This window comes from Lonchura striata, chromosome 1A (assembly GCF_050655825.1).
Source record: "Lonchura striata isolate lonStrDom1 chromosome 1A, ASM5065582v1, whole genome shotgun sequence".
Taxonomy (NCBI): domain Eukaryota; kingdom Metazoa; phylum Chordata; class Aves; order Passeriformes; family Estrildidae; genus Lonchura; species Lonchura striata.
The window spans coordinates 21,619,866-21,629,494 of record NC_140741.1 but is presented as its reverse complement, the minus strand read 5'-3'; the positions used below and the strand labels follow the sequence as shown (position 1 = coordinate 21,629,494).

At 44.1% G+C, this 9,629-nt stretch overlaps 1 long non-coding RNA gene across 1 annotated transcript; it reads right to left on the bottom strand.

Annotated features, from left to right (window-relative positions):
- Window positions 1-45: 45 nt before the first annotated feature.
- On the bottom strand, window positions 46-8,917 carry LOC116183163 (uncharacterized). The gene is made up of 3 exons (XR_004147709.3): window positions 4,053-8,917; window positions 2,536-2,582; window positions 46-182 (listed from the first exon to the last, which is right to left on the bottom strand). It is a non-coding gene; the product is annotated as an uncharacterized LOC116183163 (long non-coding RNA).
- Window positions 8,918-9,629: the final 712 nt, after the last annotated feature.

The window sequence follows — 9,629 nt, the reverse complement described above, 5'->3', positions numbered from 1 at the left end:
CCCGAGTAAGAAATTTGAATGTAACCTTTTTTTTCCTTTGGTCTCACAGCCTGAATTTTAACAGGATAGACACGTCCCTCTCCTTGGAAGGCAACCTCTGCCTTCCCCAGCTTTTGGTGACCACTGTCTCCATCCTCCCACACATGCTCAAATCCCTCCTCAGCATGGTTGGCTTCTTCATCCTGTGGAGCAAACACAGGGACAGTCACCTGTCGCTATCGAGGCAGGACGGGAATGAATAGACTTGACTCAGAAGGCTGGTTTATTCAAAATACACTGCTCTTTTATACAGAGCTTCATAAGAACCAAATCCATTGGTTCTGAGGTGAAAACAACCCATAGCATTGATGCAAAGTGCTTGATGCACAGTGGTAGAACTTAACTATAAACAATGTGAAAAACAAGAGAGATAAAGAATTATTTACATTCTTTCCCAGCTCTTTCCCAGGCTTTTTGCCTGGCTAGAAACTCTCAGTTTCTTTCTTCGACTGAATCTGAGACCCACAGTTACCAACCTGCTCATCCTAAACCTGGCCAGCACAGACAGACTGGTGAGACCCTCTGGATGGTCACCCCTATGCTGGGCACTGAAACAGGGCATTGGAAATTTTACTTGGAGTAGAAACCAATTTTGGATTTAGCTGGAATCTGCTTGTTTGGTCTATTAACTTGTGTGCTCACAAAAAGGCCTGCAGAGAGAACAAAGGAGATTCAAGGTTGCCTAAAAAGGAATGCAAGCATCCAAGATGAAGAGAAATAAGAAAAGGCCCCACCAACCTTGAGGCTGAAGCAGATGGAAAAACTGAATCTGGATTACAAACACTACATTACAACCACGTGACTGAAGAAGAGCACAGATTCATAAAAATTAATAAGACATTTTAATACATATGCATATATGTTTTATGTATATGCAACAGGTTAGGGGATAAAGTAGACTCAGAAATTTTCAGGGGTACACGTGTCCCTGGGGAACATGCATCCAGCGCTGAAATAAATCACACTGGCTTTACAACCTTTGCAAGTTGCAGAGATTTTTCTGCAAAAAATTTGTGGAGAGCCAGCCAGGAGAGTCTCTGTCCCTGCAGGAGCAAGGCAGGGGGTGAACCTCCTAGGCACACCCCAGGATCTTCCCTGGAGGAGCTCCATGCTTCAGCTTGCCCCCTCAGACAGCGTGAAAATTTAACAGGATAGAAATCCATTTGGATTTAGGTGAAATGTGCCGCTTTGAGCTTGCTAACATAAGTAAAATATGCTGTTTAGTCTGGTAACTGCAGCACTAGCAAAATTGCCCCAGCTGAGGAGAAAATGCAAGTTTCCAAGCTAAAGAGATAAGGAATACTTCTTGGATCTTGAAACAGACAGCGCAGAGTGACCCAGGAGTTCTTTCTGTACTTTCTGACAAAAAATGAGCACAAGTGTAACTAGCTGTAAGTGAAACATGAAATCAGCAGAATGAATATGCATGAACCTATTGTGAAAATCTATGCATATGTAAATTAGTTAAGGGTAATAAAAAAAGACCAGAATTCTCAGGGGCATGCATGTCCTCTGAAGGGGAAAGATCCCTCACATGTGTCCAGTGCTGTAATAAACATACAATCCATACAAATCATTATAGGAATTGCGGGGTTTTGATTTTCTGTCTGCATTTCACCCCTGTGGAGACAAACAATGACCTGTGGTGTGCAGATAACACAGTATGTGTCCTTAGAAGGGCCTTGTGGGGGAAAGCAATAGGGCTCTTCAGAGACCTGAGTGCACAGCCTCATCCCTGTGTGAGTAAAAGTTTGAGGTTTTGCTGGCAGAGGGGTCCCCTGGTCGATAGAGTGACTGGGGAGGGGTTCACTGCTCAATTGCACAATTGCTAGCAGCTCTGGGGGTGAGCTGAATGAATCTGGACCTTATTGCTACCACTGTGTGCTTGCAGTGTCCGGACATTGTTAGTGTGGTTTGTAATTGTGTGTGTGAGTGGCTTGGTGGACTCGGCTGTATGAACGGGGGAGCAAGTGAGTGAGGGTACCCATGGCGTGGGAGGGGAGGCTCTACCCGTGGCTGAGGAAGAGCAGAGCAAGTGGAGAAGCGTAGGTGAGGACACCTAGCATGTTGTGTGCTTGTGTACATCGTGCATGTTGTAACTGTGGCTAGATGAACTGAGGGGATTCTGCTGCCTCAGTGGTTCAGGCTTGACTGCTGGGAGTTTGTGAGTCCAGTAAATCACTGGATCCAGTTAATAACTTTACTGTGTGCTGTTATTTTTATTGTATCCACAGTGTGTGAAGGCCACAGGGAGCTGATGTGGGTGGATGCTGAACTGTTGTATGCTGTGTTGTGTTGAGAAAAGTGGACACTTTAAGAGACACCCCCTTCCCAGTGAGTTTGTGTGTGAACTTTCTAGTTGCAGGGAACAGTATTCCCTGTGACGCCTGGTGTTTGAGTATAACCAGTCTCTCGTCAATGCTTTGTTTTCAGGTATTAATTGATCTCTTACCTGCAAGACTTAAGAGGCAAGGGATGGGCACTGTAACACAATACCTTGTGATCCTTCTCCTCGTAGAGTTTGTGAAGTTACTCTGTTAGAGCTGTAAGAGAGACAGCTTGTTATAGTTGACTCTTGTAAATTTAAGATTTAGGAGGTTTGTGTAGTTCTTCCCTCACATTGTGGTAATTTGATTCTCGGGACTGTATAGTTATGTTTGTGGAGATTTTAGGCTTTTGTTTACAACAAGCGTAGCATTTTATACAGAAAAACTACAGTATGGTGATTTATATATAACTGCAGTAAACTGAATTGAAGGAATTCCAGGAATTCCCCTCCCACAGCAACTTAAGCCTTGACTCTCGTGAATTTGAGATTAGTGGCTGTCAGAGACTACTCTGAGGCAGTAAAATTTTTCCCCTTGTGCCCATAAACCCAGAGAAATCACGGCTGCCCCATCCCTGGAAATGTCCAAAGCCAGACTGGATGGGGCTTGGAGCACCCTGGGCTAGTGGATGGAATGGCAAGGGATGAAATGAAGTGATCCTTAAAGGTCCCTTCCCACTCAAACCATTCCTCAGTTCCAGGAAGATTCCATGATCTCTCCCTGTATTTATTTTGCATTGTTTCCTTTCAAATCTGAATTCCCAAATTTAAATGATTTTTTAAAGGAATACTTAAAAATTATTCCAGGAATATGAAGGGGGGCATCAAACATACAGGACTCATTCCTACACCCATCAAATCATTATTAATTTGAAGCCTATTCCCTCATTTCTGTCCTTTTTTTCCTTTCCTGAAAAACCTTATGATCCCATAGTTTCTACTGGGATTACTGGAAGATCTGCTCTGTCAGAGAGCCAGGAGGGTTTACAAAACTTTTTCCTCTGCATTTTTATCCTTTAACCATCCTTCTCCCAGAATGGTGTTGTGGGAGAAGTTTGTAATTACTAGAAATGGATCAGGGTCACCTTTTTTCCTCACTCTTTTCCAGCTATTTCCAAATTCTTGGAATTACCCTCAAATGAGGCCTAGAAAACTACTATGAAAACATCAATCAGAGGAACATATTGAAAAGCGAAAACAACATCCAACAGCAGGCAAAACAATCAAATTTCTGTTCTTATCTGGTCTCCAGGTGCTCATGCCAGAGCTCCCAAAAGCCATTGCCATTCCATGAAGGTGAGGAGGCAGTTTTTGATACGTTCTCTGCTATAGGAGGGGATAACAGAGTCCAGAGGATCTTTTTGGTCCCTTCCAAGCCAAACTACCCCATGATTCCATATCATCAGCACCTATCCCAATTGCATTCCAGAAATCCCAATTCCATTCCTCCCATTAACCCAAAATTTTCCCCCTCCTCTTTTTGGTCCACATCAGGGTTGTGTTACTCAGTGCCACAGGCATGGGATGCCTCAGGATTCCCTGGGGATGCAGTTCAGGGCTGACCTTGTGGTCTCACTGCTCTAAAATGCTCGCAATTCCCAGGCAGTAATGTCTCAAACAGCAGTGTGGGGGTGTCCCTCCCCCCTCCCACCACTGGGACAGCTCACACAGAATGTGACTGACTTACTGGGTTTGGAACTCCTGGCTTAAAAGCACATGTTGGAATATCTTCTCCTGGATATATCCAGAACACCAGGAGCCTCCCTGGAAGCCAGGGGTCAGGGGCAGAGTCAGATGAACAATCCTGAAACGGTCTTCAGGGGATGCATCCACAGCATGTGGCTGCAACAACTTCAAAGCTGCTCCTTCCCTTTGGGACAGCAAAGAAGAACATCCCCATCATGGATTTCTGACAGGAAAAATCTCACAGCTCCAGGCTAGTTCGCTTCTCCCAAATCCAGGCCAGCACTCCAATGGGCTCTGAAGAACAAACAACAGGCAAGACCATCTCAGGGCACACACCACGAGCTGGGTATCACATTCCTCACTGGAACTGTGTGGATGTGTTCCCACATCTCCATGATAGTCAGAAGTATCCCGATTTCCTCGCTCTTCCACTCAGGAGAAAGAGACAACAGAGCCCTTAAACACCCAGTGTGTAATTCCAGCAATCCAGGGAAAACCACCTCACTCTGGGGAGGAACATCATGCCCAATTCTAGAAAAAACCAAAGGGTAGTACTGGAAACAGTTCCAAGCATGGAACCTCCCAGCTCTGGAAATGCAGCTCGCAGGCTTCTTCCCATGGAAACCCCAATCTTGCCTGGGACTGGGCTCCAGGAGAAAACCCCACCTGTTTCACCAGCCTGGCGCAGAGCATCTTCCATTGGACATCCCAGGAGGGTGTCCCTGGCCATGGCAGGGGGCTGGAACAGGATTATTTCAGGAGTTTAAGGTGGATTTGAGCCACTCCTCAGCTCGCAATTTCCCAAGCCACCTCCTCTGGGCTGCCTTTTCCATACCTCACTGGAAAGCAGTGGCTCCTCTCCCTAAACAGCATTTGCTGTGCCCTGCCCAAAAACTACCAGATGACACAAATGGTTTATCCACTGTCTGGTCTGTTTTCCATACGCCAGCACTTCAATGACTCCAGAGTCAGATAATCAGGATAAATCCCAGGTTACAGGTCCTAGCATAAAGCAGCTTCTGCACTGGAAGGGGCAATTTTGGTCACTCCTCTCCCCTTAGATGGAAATTCAGTGCTGCCAAGAGCCTTGCAGAGATAATGAATTTAACTTTTCCTATGTATTAATCCCCAGCATTCACTTCCAAGTGCTGCTGGAGCATCTCTCCAGGGAAAAAAACTGTGCCCAGTTTCCCAGGATGGATGGGAAGCTGCTGCTGACAAGCTGGATCTCAGCAGAACTTCAGTAATTTCCTGATAGCTTCTATAACAGGGACTTATTCTAAGTCTAAGGCAGCTCTTTTTAGGAAAAGGAACCATCTGAAAACAAATGAAGGCTTCTAAATTCAAAGGAACAATGCACTAAGTGAGGCTATGGACAATTGTTCCCATATCAAGCTCTCTTCCCCAAACAAAATGCTGGAAAACTAGTAAAAATAGATCAGGAGAAGGCTGAGGTCCTGAGCAGCTTTTTTACCTATCTTCATTGACAGCCTCTCCTCCCACAGTTCTCAAATGGATGGACAGCAGGATGGGAACTGGGAAAGCAAAGAGTTTTTACCCTGGAGAAGCACAAATCAGGTTTGCTTGAGGGCCACACCTCTAGAAACAAAAAGAAAAGAAGGCAGTGATTATTGCTGAGCTTATTGGAATGAATTCCTAAGTCCCACACATTGGAGAGCATTTCCCATGGCTGCAACACCCTGGTACAGTGCTTTCCAGAAACAGCAAGGTTTTCATCCCTCTTCCCAGCAAAATCTGATATTCCAGACTTTGAACCTGGGTATTCCAACAAAATAACAAATCTGTGTTTCCAGTACGATTCATTATACCCTTGGATCTCTTGGGAAGACAGTGCAAGGGAAACACACCAGCCCTACAAGTGGAAAACACAGTATTTCATATTCTCTTGTATAGGTAAGAAACAGTAATGGATTCTGTTTAGTTCTCCAGGGATTCCTTCTCCAGTGTTAAATGTGGTAGTCCATAACTTCTGAGGTCATCATCTGATGGATGATGTGCTTGGAGAAAAATGGACCTGAAAGCTTTGTATAGAACTTTGGCATTTTTCATCTCATGTCACCACAGAGACACTGCTGCATCTTAAAATCCTTTATATTCATTTTTCTGCAAAGATTTCCAAAAGATTCAACTTTCTGAAGCCATAACAGGCACTTCAGAATACCCAGTGTTTCAGGGGCCCTCTGCCTTGCTGTTATATTGCAGTTACAATTCATACTTGACCAGGAAAAACGACCAACAAATTTATTTATCACTGCTTATGAATACTCACATTATATTCTTCTGACTAATTATCTACTGGCAGCACCTCACTGCTAACATTTCAGATCAGAACCAAGAGATTCAATTTTTCTCTAGGCAAGGGGATGATCGAACTGTCCCCCCACAAACCTCTGCAAAAATTTTAAAAAGTACCTCAGAGCAACATTATGATGGTGAAAATTATGCCAGTCCCAAACAGTTGTGTAGCCTGGAGGGGATATTCCTACTCCATACACAGGGTTTCCTGTGGTCTGTGGAGGCGGGTCTCTTGTCCTGTGAAAATTGCAGTTGGGTGAGAAGGAGAGCTAGAGACTGCTAGGTGCTGTATTAGAATAACCATATAAAACATTGTTGTGTTGTGGGTTACAACTGCTTTCAGTAGTGGGGTGAACCTGTAAGACAAAGGATTTCATCTTAGCACAATACTTCTGAGTCTCTCAGAAGAAAAGCTGTGAAACATTTTGTCTGCCACAGATGAAGAACTTCCAAGAAGCTGCAAAGAAAGACAAAATGCCCTCCTGAGGGTCAAAGCGATGGTTAAAGACTGCTTTTCTCAGTGTCAGTATAAAAAGTGTACTAAGTCTAAAGCAGGACTGTTCCAGATTATTCCCCCACAGTCCAGGAGAGAGATAAACCCCATGCATTGAGGTGTCAGTAGCCAAAAAGATAGCAAAATTTACCTCTAGTCCAGGATACTTCCCATTATTTCACCAGCTGTTTTAAGAGATTATCTTTTATTACTCACGCTTTTTATGAGGGTCCTTTTTTTCCTTAAGAATCCTTGTTGAGAGCATGTTTGCTTTCAAGATGCTAAAGGCTGCTTTTGAAATGGCTGCTCTAAATTGTCTAAGGCAGAACAGAATATATCTTCCTTCTGTCTGAGGGGTGAGCAGCTTTAAGAGGCTCATATTTCTCTTAATGCAGCTGGACAGGCTTTCTTTCAGAAGAAGCAGACTTGAAAAAGTGTTTGCTGCTATATCATCTCATTTTATAATCAGAGATTGCTTCTCAGAAAATATAAAGCAGTAGGCAATCTAGAAGGAAAAGGCTAAAACTCCGGGGTGCAAAAGCATTTAACACCAATATTTGTGAGGTATCCCTTTGGCATGCTCAACTGAAGGATGAGAAGCAATGGGCACAAACACAGAAAATTAAAATGAAACATAAGAAGTAGTTTTTCTTTTACCACAATAGAGGCCGTTCACTGGAACAAGATTCCCAGAGTTGTGGAGACTCCATCCTTGGAGATAGTCAAACCTCACTAGAAACATCTCTTTACAGCCTGCTTCAGGTGACCCTGCCCTGAGCCGGGGTTGGACTGGAGATTTCCAGATGGATCTTCACACCCTGGTGGTCCTGCAGTGATGGGGTGACTATGGTCAGTTGGCCCCACAGGCAGTCAGATGTCCCAGGCTCACTCTCAGGGAATTTTTTTAAGGCTTTGATGCACAATGAGCTTTCCAGAATATTCCTGTGACAATTGCTAGACAAGGGTTGAAACCAAAGTTAGCCGCAGAACAGCATATTGTGTTCCACCTTGTGTAGGTCTTTAATGCAGCTGTGTTGGCTCATTTAATTCTAATTTCAAGATGAGTCAAAGCTGGATGTTTGCATAAATTCTAGATTAGGATGTCACTGAAGACCAAAAGGAAGCTCTGAATGCTTTATGATCTTATTCTGTTGGCCAGTAGAGGGAGAAAAGAGAGAGGAAATGGAAAGTCATTCTTGATTCTCTGAGGCTGAGCAGCAGTTCTCTATCACACAGGCACCAGGACTTCACAGCCCTGGGGCCAGACTTCCTCTGTCAGAGCTGTTGTGACAGATAAAACCACATGATATTTAGTTATTGGTTTAGATATTGTAACCACACTGAACATCCTGCTACGGTCAAGGACTGAATCCAGCTGTAATCTGCCCTGGCAGCTGACCTATGACTCTGGAAAACTAAACTCACAATACACCTGGAGATGTGTTTGTTGCATTAAAGTCTGTGTTTTATTTAAACCTTTTCCCCCCTAACAAGACTGTAAAATGATCAAATGTGTCCCAGCCATTCACAAGGATTTTCTCTGATACAAAGAGAAAGAAAGCACTCTCAGGTGTTTACTTCCAGCAACTATCCCTGGACTGAAAGGGGACAGGTGAGAAGACCAGCACCTCATCTCAAATTCTCACTGCTTGCAACATTTGATGGCAGAGGGAAAGAGTACTATTCTGAAGCCCAACCACTTGGCAAACTGAGGACCTCATGAGTGGTTTGTTCAGGTGCAATACTGATACAAATTAACCTCACAAAAGCTAAATTTGCAGGGCCTGCTCCGACATAATGCATCACTTCTAACAGAGTTGCGTCTGCATGCTGCTTTCTTATATAGCAGCAGGTTATAAATGCTTCATTTTTTGATGAAACAATAAATTGAAAGTTATTGATGGACAAATAAAGAAGAATAAGCTTAGTTCAATCTAAAATTAGATAACCCTTGTATGTGTCCAGTTTCAAATACAGTTATCCACTTGGCTCTGGCCTGATTAAGCCCCAAGGTGAGCAGGACCCAGGTCACACTGCTGCTCCAAATCTGTTCTGTCATGAAACTGCACAAGCTGCAGCAGATCTCAACACTCCCTCTTCCCCTCCAGAACTCCATTTTTGTAGTTTTAATAGAGTTCTTCTCTCAAACCAATATTTCCAGAAGAGCATAAATGGTGTTGAGTTCCAAATGCAACTTTCAGAGCTGAATGTATGGCACATAAAAGCCACTCAATCAGCCCGCAGTGACATGGAGTCTTCTACATATACCTGCCTCAGGAACAGCCCTTTGGAAAAGCTTTGCTAAGGCTTGAGCCTGGTTTTTGATTGAAATGCCTGTGAAACTTCTGTCTGAGCTTTGTAGCTTGCCATGCACACTTAAGTTACTTCTACACAACCTTTTCTAGAGGTGAAAAATGTACACCTTCTGCAAGTCTTTTGGTAGAAGAAAGGGAAAGAAAAACATTTTTATTTTGTCATTTTAACGTGACCCTGCTGAGCTCCTTGGCAAATGAAGAAGCATGTTGTGCACAGCTGAGAACTGCAGCAGAATCAAGGATGGGGGGCATTCTTCTGAGACGAACACAAGCCTTAAATGAACACCGAGACGAGTCCGCGCGGTGGCAGCAGAGGAAAGCGAGGAAACAGCTCCGGCCAGCCCGGAGCCAAGCATTGCTAACCTGGGCCGAAGCATTTCTTACTTAAGGGCACGCCTAAAAATTCGGGCGGTGATCCAATGTGCCGAGCACCTGTGACTGCCCAAAGCAGCCG